We start from the raw sequence: 23,701 nt of genomic DNA, 5'->3' as shown, positions 1-23,701 counted from the left end.
CCAGGAGTTCAGTCCTTCCCCAATATCAGAGGGAAGGTAGAGGGAACCACAAGTTGTCAGCACCAGCACAAGGAAGAGAAATCGGATAACAGAAGTTCTGCAGCCTCACAAACAGAGGTATAACAAGCTCCCACGGGCAGAAGAAGCTGAAGCCAGACCTATCCAGACTAGCAATAAAGTGCACTTTTCTGGTGGTGATGATAACCAGCTGGCTGCAGCAAGGCTCCCCAGTACATTTTGTAATTCAGATTGGAAGGGGTGTTGTAATTTCTCCATAAACATCAGCTCTCCGGCAGGTGTTAATTCAGGGTGGTGCTGTAGGCCACAAGCAGTCTCTGATCTGTTAAGTCCTCTCTTAAGTCTGGACTTAGCACAGGTCCCCTCTCTCCAGGAAGGCATGGGACAAGACACATGGGAAGCTTCCCAGCCCCCAGGCAGACGCTCCATTTTCAGCAGAACTGAAGTTGCCTGCCCTTGAAAAGCATCAAACAGGGCTTCATGCTGCCCCTGGATGCTGGGCAAGGGGCCTCCAAACCAGCTCAGAACAGAAGCATCTTAAATATTTGATGTCTTCAAGAAAAATACTGCAAGAAGGAACCACAAAAGGAGCTCTCCAGAGCTCTCTCCCAGCATCAGCTGCTTGGGGCTTCTCAGCCCAATTAAGATCTTCCTTTGAGCTTGGATGAGACCAATCCACACATCCCTGTGCTCAGTGCTGGGGCTGCAGAGTTGGGGGCTCTGAGCTGGCAGAAAGCAGAGCAAGGGCATCTCCCTAGCAATACCTACAGGATTCCAGGAGCTCCTGAGCAGGAGCTAGCTCTCTGCCTGGGGAGTAGTGGTTGAGGAACACATCAAGAAAAGACAGAAACTTCCCATAGAGAGCTGCCCACAGGTGCCACCACTTGGTTCCACCTCCATTCCCACCAGTTCCATCCAGCAGATTGGACCAAGAACTCAATGAGCCACTGCAGGATGAGGGGGCTGTTCCTGAGCAGCACTTCCCTTCCCCAGACATGCTCACCTGGGCTCCTTCCGCTGCTGACCACATCAGTAGCATCATGAGCATCCCCCCAGAAGCAAAACACAGCTTCCCCACCACTGCTGCCAGTGCAGGAGGAGCCCTGCCTGGATCTCCCACCTCTGTAGGGTGGGACTCGGGGGGGCTCAGACCCATCTCTACCAAAGCAAATCACCCCACGCTCCCCACAAACACAAGGGTTTGCACACACAGCATCATCAGACTCCTAAGCCTGCTGCGGTGCAGAGACACTGCCAGCATTAAACCTTTCTCTGGCTCCAAACCACCTCCAATTAAGCACCCCAAGACAGGCTGAACACCTTCCCCTCCATGGGCGAGCAGAAGATGTGAGCAGAGAGGAGGTATTAATCCCAGCAACTATCCTCCAGCAGGGAAACCAGCACAAACAGGAGCCTTTGCTCCAGCATAAAGCTTTTATCAGCCTTCCCACAGCGCAGCCAGCGCTGCGAAGGAGCTCAGGGCAGCACAGCAAGAACAGCTCACACTGGCACAGGGGGGGCTGTCCCCCATGCAAAAAGCAGGAGGTTGGACACCTCAGCTGGATCCCCACACGCTGCTTGAAGCAAGAGGGTCTGCAATCCCCACAGCGGGAAAAATGCTGTTCCTGCTGCGCCATACCCAGATTCCTTCCCCAGTGGGCTTGCACAGCCAAGCCCTCCTCCAGAGCACCTTTGAGGCTGCAGGTGCCAAGAAGTAGAAGCATTTTCAAATGAAAAACAATCTAAAGCTGCAGCTATGGGACCAGGAACCCCACAGCTCTCAAACACCAACTGCTCCTCTACCATGCTGTAAAGCCGCGTTTGGGGTTTTTTTTTTTTTTGATAGCTGACAAGAGCCAATGGGAACCCTCAAAATAAACCATGGGGAAAGCTGGCTCTGCCGTGTGAAGGTGCAACCACTGGCTTTGTGACAGCAAACTCCATGCTGGCCCCACGCCTTGAGACCACCAGCACAGAAACACCCACTCAGCAGCAGCAGCCGCCCACCAGCAGCCCAGACCTCAAGGCTGATTTTTAAATCAGGAGATTAAAAATTTAAACTAAGGCTCTGGTTCATTTTAACATGATTTCTTAACATTTAAAGGCCACCTTCCCCAGCGTTTCTGGAAAACAGCAGCTGGGGAGCAGCTGAGTTTGCTAGGGGCCATATCCAACTCTCTCACTTAATCACACGCTTCTAGGAATTGAGGTTTTAAAGGCACTCGCTGCAGAGCCCCACACACCAACCAGAGCCAGGGCAGGAGTTCTAGGAGCCTCTCCAGCTCCACTCCCCTAAGCCAAAGCATAAGAAAAAAAAATCCAATTCCTAGCTCCCCACATACCCCAGCTTTCTTGCTGGGCACTCCAGGCCCAAAAGCAAAAGACTCTGGAGGACACCGGCTCACTTTTCAGCAGCACACATCACATCTTATCAAACTCTCCCCAGCATCCCTGCCTTTGCAGTCACTACACTGAAGCACATACAGGTACACGCGTGAGCTCTGCAGCCTGGGCACTGCTCAAGCACCACAGCTCAGGGTGCCTGTGAGCAGAAGCAGAAAAGCAGCAGACCCCAAAGCACCCCTTGTGTGTTCCCACCAGCCTTTGCTCATACCTCACAAGAGGGGCCAGCTTGCTCCTGCTCCGCTCGAGCATTTTCTTGCCTTCACACAGGACCCATTTTGATGGGAACGGTTGGACTCAATGATCCAGTGGGTCTCTTCCAACCTGGTTATTCTGTGATTCTGTGACCCAGGCACTCTCTACCCCACCAGCATTTCAGAGCAGCAACACAGACCACAACACCACCATCTTCAGCCCAGGACTGCTGGATCAGGCTCATTTAACTCATCTGCATTAAGCCAGCAGATTTAATCCACCTGCAGGTTAAATCCCTCCAGGTGTGTGCAGGGAGTGACTGCAGCCCCCAGCTGCCCCACTTATTAAACTATTACTCATTAAGGGGAGACCTCATTGCTCTCTCCAACTACCTGAAAGGAGGTTGTAGAGAGGAGGGAGCTGGGTTCTTCTCCCAAGTGACAGGGGACAGGATGAGAGGGAATGGCCTCAAACTCTGCCAGGGGAGGTTCAGGCTGGACATTAGGAAAAAATTTTTCACAGAAAGGGTCATTGGGCACTAGCAGAGGCTGCCCAGGGAGGGGGTTGAGTCCCCTTCCCTGGAGGCATTTAAGGGACGGGTGGATGAGGTGCTGAGGGGCATGGGTTAGTGATTGATGGGAATGGTTGGACTTGATGATCCAGTGGGTCCTTTCCAACCTAGTGATTCTATGATTACCAAGGGAAGAGGCAAGCCCCATCCCTGATAGTGTGACAGGATCCTCACTGGGAGATGCCAACCCTGCCTCCTGGTTCCTTCCTGCTTGACCACGGATGCAGCACACATTGGTTCTTGATGTGATCTAATTAGGAAGCCACAGAGAAACCCCCAAAGTGGCCAGCTGCTTCCCAGGACCATCCAGAGGGTGGCAGGAGGTCAACCCCCCACGTCCATGCCCCACACACCTCTGCCTTGCCTTGCCCACCTGGCTCAGCGTTGCGGGACATCTCCATCATCCAGCAGGCAATTTCCCAGCATGAAGTGCTTCAGGTGCAGCACTGATTTCCAGCACTACAGGATTAGGTGATAAATAATGGATAAGAATAGGAGAAATAGTAAATAATATATTTACAGACTTGCATGACAAATAACACAGAGCACAGGCTGCACGAGCAGTCGCTGGTGCCTGGCAGAGCCTGTTGCTACAGTGCTGCTAAACTGGTAATGGGGAGTGGGTGCAAGTGGGGACACTGGGAGGGGAATATGTGACTCCACGGTGTTTCCAGAGCCAGTCCCCTTCCCAAACGCCAGCCATTTGCTCCCGGGCTTGCATTCCCACAAAGCCCTAGGGGCATTTTAGGGAGATGTAATTACCAGCTCCTCAATCAATCCTGTTAGCAGCAGGAAAACCTCAAAGTGAATTACTCTGTGCTGCAGCGCAAAAATCAGATTGGGACTGAGGCTGTGGGGGACCCAGGTAGGAGGGTCTCTGCTCAGCCCCATCCCCATGCCAAGCCCACCAGATCTGCTGGGTTCTCTGCTTCAGCTGGTTCTGCTCTGCTCCCCCCTGGAGCTCCAAGGGCTGGAGGGATGGGGCACAGCACCATGGGTCACTGCACCCCCAGCATCACCCCGAGGAGATCCAGGGGGTGGCAAACTCGCAGACGCTCAGCAAATGGATTCCAGCTGGTTCCTGCCAAGTAATTACACTCAATAAGGGGCCGTCGATGGGATTTGCTGTCAATTGTCACCCCGTGCAGCCGTGGAATAGCTGCGCAGGAGCTGCTGACTCACTAAAAATTAGCAAAGGAAGCGGAGGCCATGCAGTGGTGAGGTGATGGGGGCAAGGCTGCTCCACCAAAACATTTCTTCCTGCACCAAACAGCCTCAAGGAATACAAGCAGAGGGACCCAACTGCTGGGTCCAATTTACAGAATCATAGAATCACCAGGTTGGAAAAGACCCACCAGATCATCGAGTCCAACCATTCCCATCAAACACTAAACCATGTCCCTCAGTGCCTCGTCCACCCATCCCTTAAACGCCTCCAGGGAAGGGGACTCAACCCCCTCCCTGGGCAGCCTGTTCCACTGCCCAATGACCCTTCCCGTGAAAATTTTTTTCCTCTTGTCCAGCCTGAACCTCCCTTGGTGGAGCTTGAGGCCATTCCCTCTCGTCCTGTCCCCTGTCACTTGGGAGAAGAGCCCAGCTCCCTCCTCTCCACAACCTCCTCTCAGGTAGTTGGAGAGAGCAATGAGGTCTCCCCTCAGCCTCCTCTTCTCCAGGCTAAACACCCCCAGCTCTCTCAGCCGCTCCTCTTGTTCTTCAGCCCCCTCACCAGCTTCGTTGCTCTTCTCTGGACTCGCTCCAGAGCCTCAACATCCTTCTTGTGGTGAGGGGCCAGAACTGAACACAGGATTCGAGGAGCGGTCTCAGCAGTGCTGAGTACAGAGGGAGAAGAACCTCACTGGACCTGCTGGCCACGCCGTTTCTTATCCAAGCCAAGATGCCCTTGGCCTTCTTGGCCACCTGGGCCACTGCTGGCTCATATTCAGTTGCTGTCAACCAACACCCCCAGGTCCCTCTCCTCCAGGAAGCTTTCCAGCCAGACTTCTCCTAGTCTGTAGCACTGCAAGGTGAAGGTTGGCCTGGGGACACCACCCCATGCCTCAGTTTCCCCACGCTCAGCAGCTGGAAGAGATCTGCCTCGTGAGGTTCAGTGCAGCGATGGCTTGGGTGAGACAGGGACTGGTGCGGGATCGCGTGGAGCCCTTCTCAAATGGTTTGTGCCACCCCCACACCGGCCGGGAGTGAGGCGGGGAGGGATCCATCTTCTTGCCTGCCAGATAAAACGGCTACATTTCAGATAATTCCAGATAGTAAATTTTTTTTGAGTCCCTATAAGCTAAAATCAATATTGGCACAACTGTGCGTCATTAAAAACTAAATGAACATGACAAAGCCAAACTGCTGCCTATTAAACAAATGAGTTTTCTATCCACACTGGCACAGTGGGTTATTAAATTCTTTATTACAGGAGCACTGCTTTTTATAAAAGGGGGTGGGAACACACCGCCCTGCGAGGTATGCTGCCGTGATGGAGCCAGCATGTGCCTGCCCTTCTCGTGACATGGGGACACGCCGTACTGGGAGCACAGCAGTATTTTGGCAGCCCTCAGCTTTCCAAGCTCCACGAATGGATCAACACGGAGCAGCCCTCACTCAGTCCCATGGGCCTCCCACTTTGTCTGGGCTTTGCTGCAGCAAGGAAAAGCCACCAGGATAAGAGAATCATAGAATCACCAGGTTGGAAAAAACCCACTGGATCATCAAGTCCAACCATTCCTATGAACCACTAAACCATGCCCCTCAGTACCTCATACATCCGTTATTTAAACACCTCCAGGGAAGGTGACTCAACCCCCTCCCTGGGCAGCCTGTTCCACTGCCCAATGACCCTTTCCGTGAAAAATTTTTTCCTGGTATCAAGCCTGAACCTCCCCTGGCAGAGCTTGAGGCCATTCCTTATTGTCCTGTCCCCTGTCACTGGGGAGAAGAGCCCAGCTCCCTCCTCTCCACAACCTCCTCTCAGGTAGTTGGAGAGAGCAATGAGGTCTCCCCTCAGCCTCCTCTTCTCCAGGCTAAACACCCCCAGCTCTCTCAGCCGCTCCTCATAAGACCTGTTCTCCAGCCCCCTCACCAGCTTCGTTGCTCTTCTCTGGACTCACTCCGGAGCCTCAACATCCTTCTTGTGGTGAGGAGCCCAGAACTGAACACAGGATTCGAGGAGCGGTCTCACCAGTGCCGAGTCCAGAGGGAGAAGAACCTCCCTGGACCTGCTGGTCACACCGTTTCTGATCCAAGCCAAGATGCCCTTGGCCTTCTTGGCCACCTGGGCCACTTCTGTGGCTTCCAACATTCAGAGAAAGGCTAGAGGGGAGTCCCCCGTCAAACGGGTGTGCTCTTGGGGCTGTGCAACATCAGTGTGATGACAATGAAAGGCTAATGTGACGAAAACGCTCTAGCGATGTCCCAGCAACGCAGCGGTAACGTGATTGCAATGCGATAACAATATGATGGCAACGCAGCAGCAAAGCAATGTCAACACAACAGCTGCACTCCCGTGCAGGGCGATGAGTAACCACCCTCCCTTGCTCTTGAAAGCCAATAGCCTGGTAGGAAGGGTGCGCTAAGGCTTTTCAGTCCAAATCTTGGAAGTCCTGGTTGTGCCCTCCATCCTCTCCAAGAACTGAGAGGACCAGACTCTGCTTGTCACGGTCACCTGCCACTGTCATCCCCTGATGTCACAGGTACTGCCACACTGGACACACTGTGCCAGCAACCCGCTGTCTGTCCCCGTGTAGTAATTTCAGTGTCCTGATTGTGTCCAAGTTCTCACCGCACACCGGGAGGTATAAATATTAATAGGTGCTGGGTGAGTGCTGGGGAGGAGAGGGCTGGGAGGGACGTGGAGAGGGGGGAAGGGGCTGGAGCTGCTTCTCTGCAGCAGCTCCCCCCAGTCTCTCGCCCGTGCCGAAGCCAGCAGCCGGCAGGAGTGGTGGCTGGAGGCTGAGCTGGGAAGCGCTGGGAAAGGTCAGCGTGTTCAGCCATGGGAAGGAGAATGCTGGCGGGCAGCTGCTGGCTGAGTCGCTCCAACAAGTGCCAGCAGCTCCAGGGATGCTGGGGAAGGTCTTCCCATCACCTTCCTCCAGGATAGATTCCTCCCTAAACCGCACATGGGGCCAGAGCGGCGTGGTGGGTGCTGGGATAGCACCCACTGAGCAAGCCCCACGGGCTGTGCCAAGCTCTGTGCCTGTTTGCACCGGATCTACACCAGCACTGAATGATTCCTGGTGACGCACGGTGACCTGCATCAGCCCCCAGCCATGTCCTCCCCAGGGACAGACACCCACCCCGCCTGCTCTGTGCCGGGGAGATCTCTGCAGCTGCGCAGATGGAGTGGTACAGAGGATTGGCTCACCCTGGATGCTGTTTCATGGGCTGACACCCACTTTTTGCCCTTGACAGTGCCTACAGCCCCCAGCCTTTCCAAAAGCAGAGACCAAACATGCTGCAGGCGTGGGGGAGCAGAGCCCTTGTGTATGTCCCATTCCCAGCTCCCAGAGCCCCCCCTTGGGTGATTAATGCTACCACAGTGCCATGCCACCCTGCTGCTCTCCCCCTCAACCCTCTGGTGTGGCAGCATCCTCACCGCTCAGCACTGGGAGCAGGATGCTGGGCCAGTGCCGGGATGGCTCGTTCCGCTGGGGACAGCATGAAGCAGCCTGTCTCCTGCCTTGAATGCACTGGTGACACCAAGGGCTGTCACTTGGAGACTCAGCACAGTGCGAAGGTCACCTCTCAAAAGAGAAAAGAGTGACTCGCAAGGGAAAGACATGGCATGAGGCTGAGTGCAGGATCCAGCCCCAACCCAAGGCTCTTGGTCCAACCGATGCTCTGGCAGCGTGATGGATGCACAACGGCACATGCACCATATCCCTTATCTGCAGCAGCTCTGGCAGGGAGCTGGAGAGAAGCTGCACATCAAGGGATGCCAGATACAATCCTGCTGCGGGCAAAGGAGTCAATCACACCTCTAATGAACAGAGGCAGAGCCAGCCCAGAGGGGTGGGAGCTGCTGCAGGAAGTTTTATGGGGCCTGAATCAATCAGTGGGAATCCCATAAAAGTCGGTGGGTATAAATGTGCTCCTTGGATAGGTTTTGACATCCAATTGTCTTTTCCATTTCGGTTGTCATAAAGCTGTGCACACCCATCTATACAGCAAGAGTGAGGATGCACACTCAGAAATACTGATGCGCAGCCACGTGTACAGCAAAGCTCGACACACGTGCACGCAGGAACCGGGGGGCTGTGGGCGCACACATGTTGCTCACGGGAAAGCAAAAGATCCAGGGATCCATTTGCCTGCCATTACCCATGGATTGATTCGTGAGGCTGTTCAAATGAAACTTCACTTAAAGAAAAAAAAAATAAATAAAGGTCCCTTCCAGCACCCAAGCATCACTGCCAAATCCCAGCAGCGTCTAGAGCAGCACAATCCAGCAACCAAGCACAAGAGCGAGCCTGTGAGGAACCCCCCTCCTCCCAGCCAGCACAGCTCTCTGTGGAGAGATCTCAGCTACAGAATTAGGCACAAACTTAGATGAGCAAGCAGGTCGTACATCATCTCTGCGTAAATTATTTTCCAGGCTCAGGTACGTGAGCGCAAGGGCCCGGGGCGGGAGGCGGTTCGTGTGCTTAAATAAAATGATGGGAAATTTGCGCCGCTGAAGGCAAGGAGAGAAATGCAAACCCAGAGCAACAGGGGAAAGCAACGCCCTGGCCATGGCATCAAGGCAGCACATGGCTCCCAGTCTTTCTGTGGTCTTTGAATTGCTTTTATTTTGTCAGTGATTAATTGTCCCTGGAAGTGTCATGGCCAAGGATCCATCTGGAGGATGAGGAGCAGCAGCAGCAGGCACAGGAGAGTGGAAAGGAGCTGAGGATTGCTGCCCAGTGGTCCCAGCTCTGGGGCAGGGGCTGGGGACATGGGAGCCCAGGACCAGTACCCTCGCTCCTGGCCCCTGTCATCGCCAGCTCCCAGCTCCAGAGCTGGGACCGCTGGGTGAAGGTGACTCTGCTGCATCACGTTGCCAAATTGCTTCTGGATAAACAATTACGGATTATTTCCTTCTGCCCATCTGCTGCACGGGAAGATATGTGCAGGAATGAAACACCTGGCTCCAGTGTCTTCTTTTACTCCTTATTTCCTATCTTGGGCTGCAGCCCACTCATAAATAAGAGCTAAAAAGATGGAAGGGCTGAGAGGAGGAGGGGGTCTGCGTGGTGTGGTGCAGTGCACCTTCAAGGCATCACAGTGCGGCACCAGTGTGGGACAGGAGGGGACTGGGAACCACTGGGTCCCCTGCACATCTCTGTTGCAGCCATTCTCCCCATCAGGGTTCATGCCAGAGACCCAGCATCCTTGGGGTCCAGTGCTGGAGACTCGGTATTCCTGGCATCCCACACTGGAGACTCAGCATCCCGGGGGTCCCACACTGGAAAACCAGCACGTCTGAGGTCCTGTGCTGGAGACCTGGCATCCCTGAGGTCCCACACCAGCCAGCATGAGCACTCCCCAGCCAGTAACTCACAGCTGACCCACTGCCTTCTTTCAAAACCATCTCATCTGAATGCACAGCTGTGGCAAGAGGGATTTATCACTTCCTTGGTGCCAGATTCCCTCTGCAGATAAGGTAGTTTATGCAAACAGATGCCAGCCTGTGTCATCTTCTTATTTCTCTCTCCTCGACTCGCAGCTCATCATCAGTTACGGCGGTGACCAGTCACCTAAATCACCCGGCTTTGCTCTTGCTCCCCGCTCTGATTGATGCTGCAATTTTTCTTCTCTCCAAACAGCCACCCTCCAGCTGTGGCTCTGGGGAGGACCCTGGGGAGGGTGTGGCTGGGGCTGACGGGCTCTAGGGTGGCACCTCTTCCACAGGACACTTTGGATCTGCAAAGGGGTCCCCAGAAACCTGCACTCTGCTGCCGATCCTGATTGTTCGGGGCAGGCACCATAAAGCACCATGTTCATGCTCAGCAGACATCAGCATCCACAAGTCCGGTTGTTCCTGTGGAGAATGGGCTGAGAGATTAGCAGGGACTTGTTCACCATTGCAGCTCCCCGACTTGGCACGGGCTGCAGCACGGCTACCCTCTGCCAGGCTCTGTTTCTCTGGCAAACAGCTGCTTCCTTCTGGAGGCCATCAGGGCAGAGGGCTTGGAACTGCTGAGAGCAGCCGGGCTGCTGGAAGGGCTGGGAACTCCGGATCCTCAAGAGATACTGGCTGCATTGACATCAGGCAACAGCTCTTGCAGCAGAGCCATTTGAAATGGGATGCTCTGCCCTACCCAGCTTCAGCAGCGGATGCTGCTCAGCATGCCCATGCCATGCTTGTATTTAGTTTCTTGATGAGGTGTTCAAATGGAGGATGCCGACATCCCACAGGACTCAGGCAGGGTCTGCTCCCTCCTGCAGAGTTTCAGGGAAAAGGAGCATGGGCTGCACCAGCCCCGAGCATCCGGACTTGAGCCTCCGCCTGAGCCCTGGCACTCTCCGGCTTGCAGCCAGGGGAGGCTGGAGGGGAATAAAGCGTGTTGCCTCGCAGCATATGCAAGCTAAGAGCGAGCAGTCCCCAGGCAGCAGAGCACGCAGCCAGGCGTGCGCGGAGAGCTGGCTGCCAGAGCCCACAGCCCCTGCCAGCGCCTGCCCGCGTTTGCACACTCTTGTCCCCTGCCAGGTTTGGTCACCACAGGCTGCGTGGCAGGGGTGATGCGCACTGATCCGTGGTGCCAGGCTCGGCCCCTGGCATCCGTCGCCAAGGACGTGGCACAGCCCCATGGTCCCGGGGAAGGTCAGTGGTGGGGAGGCAGCGCTGGCCATGGTGCAGGAGGGAGCTTCAAAGCCACCGTGACCCCTAAAAGGACCTGTCCAAGCCACCCGCTCGTTGCTGCCCACAGAGGGGAGCCCAGTAGTGGTGGTGAGGAGATGCAGCCTGTGCCACTTGTCCCCTGTGCCACACAGATATGACTGTGGCCAGGCCATGGGGACACATGTCCATGGGGACAATGGGACTGCTTTAAATCAATTTTACATGCACATCCCCCTCTGTGATGTCTGGACCTGACTTGTGCGACATTAAACTCTGGCATCACCAGGGCTGTATCAACCATCCTACACCATGGCTCCCAGCTGAGCAGGATGAGGCCCCATGCTGTGCTCAGCCCTCAACAATTCAGCCATGCAAAAAGGGGTTTTGCAGGGCAGCGAGCTCCTGCCGAGTCCATTTGCACCTCCCTAGCAGGGAGCTACCAGCCCAGGCGAGGTGCGAATGAATCCCTCCTGGTCCCCATGATGCCCTTCCCTGCCACACACCAGCACTGCCCTCACCCTGTCCCTGCTCTTGCCAGGTCACCACTTCCTTCAGCCCCCCAATCTGTGTGTCCCCATCCTCCATGGAGGGCTCCCAGCCTGGTTGAGCCACCATTCCCAACATCCCACAAGACACCCCGGGATGCCCCACACCTTCCCTGCCGGAGCCCAGAGCCGCGCTGGTGCCGATTCCCCAGTGCATACCAGTAACAAGCTTCTGTTAAATAATTGAAGTCTTCAAATCGTTCCTTTTTCCCTCCGGTTCCCGTACACATTTGTCACTGTGCCATTAGGCAGATGCTTTGCTCGCATTTCATTTCTTCATAAGTGCGGCTGTGGCAATGCCAACGGAGATGAGCGTGACCACTGGCACAGGACACGGCTGCCCCCAGCACTCCCAGCTCTCACAGTGGTACTAGGACGGTGCCGACAGCGGGGTGATGGTGGAAGAAGGTGGCTCTGCGCACCCCCCATGCCCCCAGCCCTGCGCTGGGGGACAGGTGGGGATACATTGGCTCTGCACCCCACCTCCCTGCAGCAGTTCTGGGTGCTGGCAGGGAGTGGGGAGCCCCATTTGGTGGCGCGGAGGCAGGACGAGAGGGAATGGCCTCAAGCTCCACCAGAGGAGGTTCAGGCTGGACATTAGGAACAAATATTTCACGGAAAGGGTCATGGGGCACTGGAACAGGCTGCCCACGAGGGGGTTGAGTCACCTTCCCTGGAGGGGTTTAAGGGACGGGTGGATGAGGTGCTGAGGGGCATGGTTTAGTGTTTGATGGGAATGGTTGGGCTCGATGATCCCATGAGTCTTTTCGAACCTGGTGATTCTATGATCCCCACAGGGTCCTGTGTGCTGCCCATCCCCACGAGATCCATCCTGTCTCTGCCCTGAGCTCCCCTTCCCACTGAACAAAGCCCCTGTCACCATAGCCTCTGGGCTTCAAGGTCCTACCAGGGTCAGCACAAAGAGGGTGAAGGAGAGCAGCCATGGAGACACCAAGGTCTCCTGCCGTAGTGCCAGGAGCCATGGGTGAGAAGAAACGTTAAAGGCCAGCAGGGAACAGCAACCCCTTGGTGCTGAGCATCACTGACCCCACTGAAGAGCCAGGGGATCAGAGCCATGTGGTGCTGCAGGATATCGGCGTGTGACCATCCCATGGCAAACTAGGGTGCATCTCCTAGAGGGGCAGTGTGGGATGGGGACAGGGGTTGCTGAGGTGGCTCTGAGGGGGGCAGCAAACCCAAATGTGTGGTCCTGTGCTCCTCCCAGGGTCCCCAAGGGACTGAGCACCCCTCAGTGCATCTACCCAAGTGATATAGAGCATCTTCAGGTCCATCCAGGCAGTGCTTGGTGCCACCTCCAAGGACTGTGGGGCTGGCAGGAATGTGAGTCGCCGGAGCACAGGCCAGCAGGCACTTGCAGGAGCACTGCTCAGCTAATTGCAGTCATTAGCCCATAATGATGTAATTATTTAAGGACATGGTGCCATGTGTTCCTGTAGGGGAGGAGGACAGCGGGATGTAACCTGCATGCCTCGGGGCAGTGCAGTGGGTGGTGGGCATGGGCAGTGTGCTCAGCTGGGATGATGGAGGGGTCAGAAGCCCCAGCCCATACGTCCCCCACGGTGGCTGAGGGGACATGGGGGTCCCTTGAGTTGTTGCAGGGCAGAGAAATGGAAACTGGGAAGAACAGATGCTGCCAGGGCTGGTGCCCACCCCAGCTCCTCCCTGGCTGTACGAGGAGTCCTCCCACTCCACCCGTTTTTCCATGAGACAGCAGTAAATCTCCAAAGCCTCATTGCGGAGCGGGAGCGGCTGTGGCTGGCAGACGCCGCTATGGCACACAGGCTGCACCCAGCAGAGCTCAATCCTCCAGCAAACCACTCCGCAAACCCAACTGCTCGCTGCTCACTGTTCCATGGCACAATCCCACCTGCACGTGCTGCCCGTGTGCCCTGGTATCATGGGGGTCCCACACACGGTGATAAAGTGACATCCAGCTGCAATAATGATATACAGCACTGAAAAATTACTGAGATGGGGTGGATGCGACACCCAGCCATTGTGTCACTCCTCATGGCTGTGTCCCTGTGCCATGTCCTGGTGTCCCCATTTTCTCCATGAGCTTTTGCCCTGCACCTCCATGTGTCCCCAGAGCCCAAGAGAGACCCCAGACCCTCGCAGTGGAGAGGTGGCCGGAGGGATTGAGCTGAGCCCCGCATGGCCTCAGCAGACACGTTGCTCTGGAGGCATGTGCTGGTGCTGGAGCCAGGCAAAGGGCTGCAGCCAGCTGGCTGGCTTGTGCCTGCACGCGGGCTGGCTCAGCTCCGGGCTCTGTCTCTGCTTGTATGACAGTGGCCAAGTTAACCCCCTGCACATGGAGAGGGGCTGGGGTAGGCTGCAACTTACAGTGCAAAGACATCAGCAGCCCCAGGAAGCTGCCCTGGAGCTGCGGGTGCACATCCTGATGTTACCCCCACTAGCAAACCCTGTGGTACCAGGGCAGAGCCAGGACACAGCCAGGACATCCCCTCTCCTTAGGATTCTCAGGGTGGCAGAGGCACAGGGGGCCCTGGGGTCCCCCATGGAGGCTGCTGACCCAAACCTCTCCCCTCTCCTGCTAATGCAGCTGGCAGCCAACAGCCAGGATTTCCCCAGCTTCCCCACAGTGCCCATGCTGGTGGAGAAAGAAGGACTCATCCCAGCTCTGGCAAGGTACATGAGAAACCTCCAGCATCACCACAACTGCTGGAGCACCTAGACCCACCCAGCCCCTCCAGCGCCTCTGCATCAAGAACCATCACTCATCAGCACCCTGGTTGTGTCAGCACAGGCCGGGCTCGTGACAAGAAAACCCTTGGTGCAGAGCGTGGCTGATGAGCAAATTGTGGCTCCAGAGGGGAAGGAGTGGACGAGAGGGAAATAAAAGCAAATGACATCAGCGCTGGCATGGGAGCCCACCCCAGTGAGCTATTTTGGGAAGGGCTGGGCTGGCTGCATGGTTAAGCGCTTGCAGATGTTGCTTTGTGCGCCTCGTGGTGCTCCTTCCGCCGGCGCCGATGCCAGGGATGCAGTGATGGGGTGACGTGGGACTTCCTCCTCCAGCCTACGGTGCTGGCTCTCATCCCCAGGGGCAAGAGGAGCCCTGGGAGCCTGGATGGTGCTGGACACCTGGATCCAGCCATCGCACCAGGATGGGGAAGGTGATCCCCAGCACAGCCCCGCTGCCACCGCATCCCTCTGCCACGCGTGCCAGGGCAGCCTGGGGACCCGTGGGTGCCCGGCTGGTGACCGGAACGCGGTGGCATCTCAAGGTGAGTGGCAAGGGCAAGGAAACAGAAACTTGGTAGTTGCCATGGTTACCACCTAGCATCCACCAGCGCTGGCTCCACGCACATGTAACGCCTGCGTTTAGTCACAGGGACAGGTTGTAGGAGGAAAGGAAGGGCTGGAGGGCTCCCAGCTGCCAGTTGGTATCGGGGAAACTGAGTCATGGCCCTGCCCCTGCTGTCCCGATAGCAGGACCTCAGGTGCCCTTCACTGCATGTTTAGGCACCAACCCAGCCCTCCTTCCTTCAAGGGCAGTTGGGATACCCCAGGTCTGTGCAGTGAACTCATCCAGCTGGGTTTTTTGCAAGGCACAATTTGGGGGCGAAGGCATCCAGCCTAGTGAGAGCTCATTCTGGGCCAGGCTCGGGGGAGCTTCACCCCCGAACGCCTCTGCTGCTCAGCCATCTCGGAAGGATCTGATCTCCCAGCTGAGATCTGGAGCCGGGTCCAGCAGCCGAGGGCTGGAGCCTAGCTCAGAGCTGGGATCTGATCCCAGGTCTCCATCAGCCTCAGCATTTTCCTTAAACGAGAATTAAAAAGCAACTCAGGATGGAACGAAGTCAAACAAAAGACGTGGCAGATGTTTCTCCTCTTCCCAGCTCCTGGTTTGCTACACGGGGTGCGGTGCTGGAGGGTCCCCATCCTTGCTGCCCCCCGTGTCACCCAGGGGTGCAGGATGACAGGCACCGTGGTGGCATTTGCCAGCTGCCCCCAGCCGCTGTGGGGAAATCAGCATCTCCACCACGACAGACAGGAATAACCCATTCGTTAGCAGCCGCCAGATGTTCTTCTGCAGAATAATTTGATGGAAAAACAGGGAACGAAGTGTGAGTTTTGCCAGAAACATCTTGTTTTAATAAAAAAAGCAGGAAATGATGTTGGGGGAAGGAAAGACATGCCCAAGTTTATCCCCGTCCTGCACAGAAACACACTCCGTTTGGGGAGGATCCATGATGCTGGGCTGCACAAATTGCCCTGAAGGAATGCTCCCATGAAATCCCATTTCCAGGCTTCATAGCCCATCCCAGCACCCCAAGGACTGTCCCAGCACCCCAAGAAGCCCGAGGATGTTTGTGCAGGCACCGAGAGAGCTGGCAATGCTCCCTGGCCATGCTGAGGCTCCAGACCAACCCGCGCCACATCTGACACCCAGGATTTATAGCCTGGTCAGGCAGCCAAGCCCCTCGGAAGCCTCCAAGGAGCAGCCAAAGACAACACGGTCCCTGTCTGACCCACCAGCAGCCTCCTCCGGGCCCTGGCTCCCAGTCCCACTGTCTCGGGGTGCCCCTGGGGGTACCCAGTCCTCTCTGCTGACCCTGGGGAAGGCATAAAGCCCCAAAAATCAGGCCGAGACGAGGAGGAGGGGGTCAATCATGGGGCTTGGCGTTTGCAGACGCCTTCCTGCCTTGGAGCAGCCGACTGCCAGCAGGCTTCAGGGACAGGATGGGGAAAGGAATAATTAATAATGCAGGCAGCCAGTTCTGGCTACAGGGCCATGAACAGGCTCGTCATACTCATCCCTTTCCTCATTCCCTTCTCCATCCCCTTCACTCTCTCCATCCTCACCCCCTTCCTCATTCCCAGCCCCAAAGCCAACCCTATCCCCATCCCCTTAATCATTCCCTTTCCCACACCCCTTTCACCATCATTATCCCCTTCCTCATTCCCATCCCCTTCCTCAGTCCCTTCCCCATCCAAATTCTCATCCCCATCCCCATTCCATCTCCGTCTTCATCCCTTTTCTCATCCCTATGCCCTTTCTCATCCTCAAACAGGGCACAGGGTGGTCAGGCTGGAGCAGGAGTGGGGCTGGGACACAGGCACTAAAAGGCATCAAGGTCCCCAAGGAGAAAAAAAAATCCCCTGGGAGAGGAAGGCAAAGGAGAAGAAAAGGGAACTAGCAGGGAAAAAAAAAGTTCAATCAGATTTGTAAAGGGCACAATTTACAAAATCCATCACATATTTTACTAGACTGGGATTTACGGATTATCCTGTAATACTTAGGTGGCTTTTTGTAATGAAACCCTGAGCCACAGCAGCCTTGGGAAAGCGAGAAGGTAGAAGAAGTCTCCTCTACATCCCGTGCTCATTTTCCCAGTATTTCCTTCTTTTTTTTGATCTAGGCAGCCCTGTTAATCGGGGCTTTATCTGCCTATGGAGAAGGACTGAGCTCTTTATTGGATTTTTGTCAAGAATAAATGATTTAGTTTGGGATATTGTGGAAACGGTTTCTTTAGCATCACACCGTCTAATAAATGAAACAGCAGGGATCAATTCCTCCCTTGCACTTCACTCGACAGGCTGCGGGACACGCGCTGCTGCTACCAGAGCCCAGACACAGCAGGTTCAGTGCAGGTATAGCAGGTATGACGGGATGGTGATGGCACAGTGGTTACGGCACAGGTAGAGAGGATGTGGTGCAGGTATGGTGTGTATGGCATGGGTAGAGCAGGTACAGTGTGTGTATGGTGCAGATACAGTGAGTATAGCACAGACATGGCTGGTATAGGATCATAGAATTCTATAGAATCCTATAGATTCTATAGAATCATAGAATCACCAGGTTGGAAAAGACCCACTGGATCATCGAGTCCAACCATTCCCATCAATCACTAACCCATGTCCCTCAGCACCTTATCCACCCGTCCCTTAAACACCTCCAGGGAAGGGGATCCAACCCCCTCCCTGGGCAGCCTCTGCCAGTGCCCAATGACCCTTTCTGTGAAAAATCTTTTCCTAATGTTCAGCCTGAACCTCCCCTGGTGGAGCTTGAGGCCATTCCCTCTCGTCCTGCCCCCTGTCACTAGGGAGAAGAGCCCAGCTCCCTCCTCTCCACAACCTCCTTTCAAGTAGTTGGAGAGAGCAATGAGGTCTCCCCTCAGCCTCCTCTTCTCCAGGCTAAACACCCCCAGCTCTCTCAGCTGCTCCTCTTGTTCTCCAGCCCCTCCACCAGCTTCGTTGCTCTTCTCTGGACTCGCTCCAGAGCCTCAACATCCTTCTTGTGGTGAGGGGCCAGAACTGAACACAGGATTCGAGGAGCGGTCTCACCAGTGCTGAGTCCAGAGGGAGAAGAACCTCCCTGGACCTGCTGACCACGCTGTTTCTGATCCAAGCCAAGATGCCATGGCCGTGGCATGATGGGCATGGCACAGGCACCAGGGATATGGTGCAAGTACAGTGAGTATGGCACAGATATGGTGGTTGTGGCACGCGTACAGAGCAAGCATGGCAGGTAGATGCAGTGCTGGAGGGGGATATGAGCAGGCTTTGCTGCTGCCGAGCCACATCTTGCCTCCCCAGTGCATCCAGACCCTGCCAGCATCGGCCTCGCTTCCCCACAGCCGTGCAGCATCAGCCCTGTGGGCAGCACCAGAATCAAACCCAACCGATAAGCAGGGAAAAACCAGCCCAGGGGTGCCGGGGGGTACATCAACACGAGGTCATCAGGCAGCAATGTCCCCCCCGAGGACAGGAGGGACAGGGCAGTGGGCAGGAAAGCGGAGGCACGTTTCCCTTTCAGGCAGGATTATAAAACCCATCACTAAAGTTCTTCTTAATCGTCTTAGCGCAGACCTCATTAGGGAAGCGAACTTGAGGGCCAGGAACGCGCCTCATCCTTTCTTCCCCACGCTCAGCCTGGAGGGGAGCAAGGTCCCCATGGCAGGGAGGTTGTCCACGTCCCTCCTGGCTGTGATGCCACCACAATGTCCCCAGGCTGGTCTGGCCCCAGCACCCACCTGCGGCACCGAAGCAGGGTTGGTGGGCAGAGCCTGTGCAGAGAAGGAGATGAGTGGGCGTGCGTGTGTGCACGATAGCAAGTTATGAAGCCTCCTAATTAAGACAATCCTTTGGGGGATGAAAATCCCTCGGCTGTCAGGTCTGTGTGGCAACATGAACAGGCTGAGCCAAGGACCTTCAGGACAGGGCTTTAACAGCCCCTGCGAAGTCACCTCTGTCCCCACATATGTGCCACCAGTGAGGCAGGCAGGGGTCCACAGCCCCAATCCCATCACTCAGCTGATCATCAACATCACATCAGGGAAAAGGCAATGCTGCAGGATGGGGCCCCGAGGGCACCCCTGTCCCTGGGCACCCAGGCACGGGGCATGAGGAGGTAGGTCTCTGTCCCTGCTCCAGGGTGTGGAGGAGCCCTGCCACCCACCGCGGATAGCCTGGTGAGTTATTACTGGGATAAATGAAACTGCTAATAAATCCCCAGGCAAAAGCCAAGAAGGTTAAAACTCCATCTATAAAGGGAGACGATGATTTATAAAGTGGCATCCAACTCCTCTTCCCTGTCACAGGGCTTTCTGGCTGCTAGCTGCCCAGGAAGGGAGAACTGAGGCCAGTGCCCACCTGTGCTGGAGCTCACCAAGGTGTGGGGCTACCATCTCACCCAGGCTGGTGGTCTATCCACATCCCTGCCCCCATCCCATCCTCATCCCCATCCCATTTCCCAACCCCATTCTCTTCTTCATCCCTGTCCCCATTCCCATCCTTGTCCCATCCCTATCCCTGCACAATCTGGCAAGTGCCAGGGTGCCAAGACGCCCACATGGGACACAAATACCTGCATGGTGCATGCCAGGCAGATGCCTGAGCCACTGCCTGTGGACAGGAGCAGCAGCTCCAGCCCTGGCACAGCCCATCCCATCTCATCCCATCCCATCCCATCCCATCCCATCCCATCCCATCCCATCCCATCCCATGTCTCCCAGGGATGGAAAAGCATTGAGTGTCGGACAGAACCTGTCTGGTGCTGCCAGGGAATTTCAGGCAGTGACGGGGCTGGTTGCTTCACCCACCCCGATCCCACCACACTGTCCTGGCACCTCTCCATGCCACGGCCAGCAGCGGGTCCCTCCAGGCTTGCACGGACACACAGCAACTCAGAAGGAGGAAGCCAAGGGAAAACGCAAGGCAGGGAGCGGAGCAGGAGAGCCCATAAGTCACCACCGCCCCGAGATGTTCATAAATAATGTACACGGCACGGGGCTGGGGAGCTTTTTACCAGTTAATTAATATGTACGGTAGGCACACGCACAGTCGACACGACGGCAGGGCTCCCCCCTCACTCCTAATAAAAATACTTCTTGCAGGAGTGACACATATATTATTTTGCCCGTAATTACCTTATTGTGAGCGTTTGTTAGAAAGCACCCTGGGAACTCCAGCCCCGTGCTGGGCTCCCAGGCGGGAGCCAGCTTTGAAACGCTGGCAGAGATTTTTTTTTGCTCTGGAAAGTGGGTCAGGATCGGACCCGAGGCCTCTGCACTGTGGTGTTGTGTGTGACCCAGTGGTGAGCTCTGCTCAAGCTAGAACATCATTTTCCAGGTGGAGCAGTGAGGATGAGCAGGAGCCACATCAGGGCTGGAGCCATGCATGGGGGTATCTTGGTACCCTGCTGCTTGCCAGGCTGTGCAGGGATGTGGATGGAGACTGGGATGGGATGGGATGGGATGGGATGGGATGGGATGGGATGGGATGGGATGGGGACAGAGATAGATAGGGATGGGACAGGCATAGGGATAGAATGGGGATGGGATGGAGATGAGGATGGGAAGGGAACGGGGCTGAGCAGTTGCAGCGTGAGCTGTGAAAGTGGATATTAAAGGCTTTATTACAGGGTGACGCTTGCTAATTGCAGAGCTCCTTTCAGGGAGCCGGCAGTGGATGAGCCTGGGCGACAGCACCCAATTATTGCAGCTCAGCGGGGGGAAAGGTAAAGAAAGGAAGAAAAGAAATCGTAATTATCGGGACCTCGTCTGCGCCACCTTACAGGGCTGCAATTTCCAAGCAGGCTCACTTTGCCTGGCCCCACTCTTGCTCCAAATACCGAGCGTGTGACAGCTTCCATTTATTTTTAAATGGGCAGTTGCCCATCTCTGTCTCCCATCCTTCATCCCTGCCCTGCTGGGACAGGCTCCTGCATACAACTGATGCTTCTTGGAGTATTGTAGCCGCTGGTACCCAGCCGACCCCACTGGGAGACTGTGACTCTTCCTCCCTCCTTCATCTCACTCACTCCCACCTTTCCCTCCTGGTGCTGCTCCCGGCTCCGAAATCACAGCCTTGTATATTAAAAAAGGTCAGATTTCAGCTCTTGTGAAGAAGCAAAAACCAGAGCAGCGTGAACAGCCGCATTGCCTGTTTCTTGCGGGGGTGATGAAGCCAGGGTGCAGGGAGGTCCCAGGATAGGACCCTCTCGCCTCTGCTGCAGCAGGCAGGGGGTGAACACCACCAATTGTGCCTATTCCACATCGACACTTAGTAATTGACAATTAAATTTAATTACACCTTCTAGAAATAATAGTGTACGTTGGTTTAATGGGTCTGTCTGGAGCGGGGCGGGTTTTCTTCTGCACCTTCTACTCAATAAGATGGATCATGGAGTGACATTTGTGATGTGGTGATGGCATTTGCCAGGTTGGGGTGCTAGGCAAGGCCAGTACCAGCCCCTGGAAGCAAATTTTGTGCCATCTCTGCCAACACAGCAAGGCTGAGCCATGACTTTGGGGACCCCATCACCCTGGCATCACCAGAGACAGTTTCAGCACGGGGAACCAGCAGCAGCGAGTCCAGCCTGAGGCACATCCCAGATATTTCACCCAGGGGGGATGTGGTAGAGTTTGGAGGAAGCAGTGCCGTCAGCTTCATTCAGGCCTCGTGCTGAGGGATGCTTTCAGAAAGCTGAAGAACCCCCAGAATGGCTTAATTATTTATCTCCATAGAAAAGGCAGGGCATGAAGCCGCCCCACCGGGTTTCGCTGTTTCCATCTCTGCTCTTTTTCGCCTTTTTTAAAAATTTTCTTTGAAACAATATCACACAGATCTCCCATTATTTGCTGCCTGATTTATGAACCCTTCAGAGGCAATCACCAGCAGCTCTCAAGGTTTCTGCTGCAATTAGGGAGGGTTTCCAAAGAGAAGGCAGGTGTTGGCAGGGGCCAAGTCAGCCAGGGGGTCGGCAATCCCGGGGGTCCCAAGCCAGGGCTAACTGGGAGCTCAGCATCTCCATGAGCCTGGCAGCCTCCACTGATTCACATTCCTCCCTTTCTCTAATTAAAGATAATCACCTGCAATTACCTAATTAGTTATCTGATTTTTGCCCTCTGATCCTCTGCGTGTCACGCTCCCTTGGGCCTGGGATGCTGCTCGGGTGTGGGATGCAGCTCGGGTATGGGATGCAGCTCGGGTATGGGATTCTGTTCAGGTATGGGATTCAGCTCAGGTATGGGATGCAGCTCAGGTATGGGATGCTGTTCGGGTATGGGATTCAGCTCGGGTACAGGATTCAGCTCAGGTATGGGATTCAGCTCGGGTACGGGATGCTGCTCAGGTATGGGATGCTGCTCGATGTCATCAGCACCCAAGAGGACACACACCCACACTGGAAACATGGACACCTCAGAGTTCAAGGGCTCATTCTGTGATCCCAGCAGCCACCAAGCTCCTGAGTGAACGAACATGCCAGCAAGATGGGATCGTGCCGAGATGTCCTCAGCATCCAAATATTTCCACTGGTGAAAGCTGGTGCTTAGTCAGGGACTGTGGCACTCAATGCCACATCACATCCCTGCTCTGAGGGACAGGTAGAGAGGTGGCAGGGCCACCTCCAGCTGGGGATGGAGCGACTTGGGCTGTTGGACACACCATGCAGCCAAGGAAGAAAAATTAGGCCAAAGCAGGGCCTGGCTCACTCGCTTCCTCTGAGTGATCATCGCCCTCATTAAAAACCAACTAATTATTATTCTGGCTCATTAGCAATTATAAATCTCCAGCTCCGGTACTTCATTAAAAAAATGACAAGTTAGCACTTAATTATGTTCCCCAGCAGCCCGACTGTGGAAATGTTAACCCTCCCCACCCTACCACCCACCAGCACCTGCACCAGCACCAGAATTAGTGCCGGCACCCACACCAGTGCCGGCAGCTGCACCAGTGCCAGCACCAGCATCCTCACCAGCACCAGCATCCTCACCAGCACCCACACCAGTGCCAGTATCCACACCAGCCAGCTCCCAGGGCAAGAGAGCACTCGGGGCTCCGCCGCTGGTGCTCCACAGAGGGACAAGTAGCCCTGGCATCCCCCTGGATGCTCACTCAGCAGTGGCTGAGTGTCCTGGGCTTGTTGAGCCTCCTGTCCCAGCACGGCTCTGTGCTCACTTCAGGGAGAAGGGAGCTGGGGGCTGGCAAGAAACCAGCCTGTGCACTCAACATCCATAGGGAGTTTACAGGAGGCAGCAAAATCATCCCTACCCAGAGTGCAGCAGCCAACAGCAAAGCCAATACTCGGTGCAAAAGCCCTCAAAAGGCAGAGCCCTGGCAGGGCAGGCAGCTGCCTGCTTCCCTGGCACCAGCTGCCTCGCCAGCACAGCACTCAGAGCCTGCAGCGAGCACCTTCCCACTACCTGATGGATAATTGCCCACTAAATCCCTCTGGGGGAGAAACAGTGGGGAAAAAATTACAGCTGCGGAACTAGCTCTCCAAAATTATATCACCTTCTCTGACAGGATAATTGCTCCTTTTCCCTGAGATTTAATACGGATCTCACATCCTTAAACAGTTGTGTGTTATTTTAAGGGCTCCTGGTGTTTTTCCTCCTCTCCCAGGTAGTGCAGGATCTGGCGACAGAGGCACAGTGAGCTGTTCTGGGGTGGCAGATGGTGACACTGGCATTGTGCATTGGTCCTGGGGGGTGACACAGGGATGCCCACATGTGTGGTACCCAGAGGAGAGGCAGGAAAGAGGAGAGGATGATGCTGGAGCGGGTGTTGCCGACGTCTGCGGCGCACGAGCGAGGCCCCCAGCGCTGCAGCACTGGCAGCGTGCGCTCTAATGGCTACATCAATATTATC

At 55.4% G+C, this 23,701-nt stretch overlaps 1 protein-coding gene across 6 annotated transcripts in view; it reads left to right on the top strand.

Moving 5' to 3' along the window:
• RPL38 (ribosomal protein L38) overlaps window positions 1-23,701 on the top strand; it is a 472,498-nt gene that overhangs the window by 412,451 nt on the left and 36,346 nt on the right. Inside the window, exon 1 of one of the 6 annotated variants that reach the window (XM_069872272.1) lies at window positions 3,503-3,512. The exons of the other annotated variants lie outside the window; for them this stretch is intronic. The gene's annotated coding sequence lies outside the window, so the exon portion shown is untranslated. Of the gene's footprint in view, window positions 1-3,502; window positions 3,513-23,701 lie in introns of those variants that run through there. 6 annotated transcript variants of the gene reach the window in all.

This window comes from Phaenicophaeus curvirostris, chromosome 19 (assembly GCF_032191515.1).
Source record: "Phaenicophaeus curvirostris isolate KB17595 chromosome 19, BPBGC_Pcur_1.0, whole genome shotgun sequence".
Taxonomy (NCBI): Eukaryota; Metazoa; Chordata; class Aves; order Cuculiformes; family Cuculidae; genus Phaenicophaeus; species Phaenicophaeus curvirostris.
Note: the sequence above shows the minus strand (reverse complement) of the source record. Positions and strands in the feature narration are given on the sequence as shown.